The following is an 896-nucleotide window of genomic DNA, read 5'->3' as shown; positions in this document are numbered from 1 at the left end:
CTGCCCTTGAACATGGAGTAGCTCCTCTCAGACCTTCTGCGCCCACTCAGCCACTGCTCCTTGGACGTGGGGTAGCTCCTCTCGGCCGCCGCCCCTGACCTCGGGCGTGGGGTAGCTCCTCTCAGCCACTCCTGTGCCGATGCAGCCTGGCACTCCAACTGCATGAGGGTGCTACCTCCTGGACACCCACCCCCCAGGCTTCTCTGACTAGATGTCCAGCAGACAAGGATGAGACACCCAGTCCCTGGACCCTTTGAAGGCCCCGCTTGTGAGTGAAAACTGAAGTGCAGAGAGGGAGAGCGCCAAGCATGAGGTTTCCCAGCCCCAACAGCACCCCAAAACGCTGCGCCCAGAGCCTGAGCCTCATCCCTGGGAAGGCACCTGCCCGCCTGGCCCACTCACTGACCCTGCGAGGCAGTGTGGCCACCTCCTCCCGGGAGGGGCCTCTCAGACTCTCCAAAGAAAGACAAGCAGTCAGGGGTGGCTCAGAAGCTGAGACTTGGCCGTTTACCTCTTGAACACCTCCCCAGCCCCCAGAGCAGCCTCTCCAGGCTGGACAGCCCTCCGTAGGCAGCCTGCTCAGGCCTGCGTCCCCAAGGAGGAAGGAGGGCTGGAACTCCAGGGGCTGCTCCGTGTGGCCCCGACCCTGTGGCCCCCAGAGCAGTCGGGACCCCGGCTCACCTGGATAGAGTGGCCCAGCTCTTCCTGCTGACCGACATGCCGCCGGACCGCCCCGCTTTGCATCCGCTCCGCGCCACCCCGCAGAAAGTATTGTTAGCTAGCTTTAGAGCACAGTAACACTAGTATTTATATCTCTTTTGAATTCCCCTGGGATTTTCCAGGTGGTACTAGTGGTTAAAAAAAAAAAAAAAAAACCCTGCTTGCCAATGCAGGAG

At 60.7% G+C, this 896-nt stretch overlaps 1 protein-coding gene across 1 annotated transcript in view; it reads right to left on the bottom strand.

The window, feature by feature from the left end:
• The window catches only part of SYT10 (synaptotagmin X), a 122993-nt gene that overhangs the window by 107534 nt on the left and 14563 nt on the right, over positions 1-896 (bottom strand). The gene's annotated exons all lie outside the window — the stretch shown is intronic.

This window comes from Bison bison, unplaced genomic scaffold, assembly GCF_000754665.1.
Source record: "Bison bison bison isolate TAMUID 2011002044 unplaced genomic scaffold, Bison_UMD1.0 scf7180017864468, whole genome shotgun sequence".
Taxonomy (NCBI): Eukaryota; Metazoa; Chordata; class Mammalia; order Artiodactyla; family Bovidae; genus Bison; species Bison bison.
Note: the sequence above shows the minus strand (reverse complement) of the source record. Positions and strands in the feature narration are given on the sequence as shown.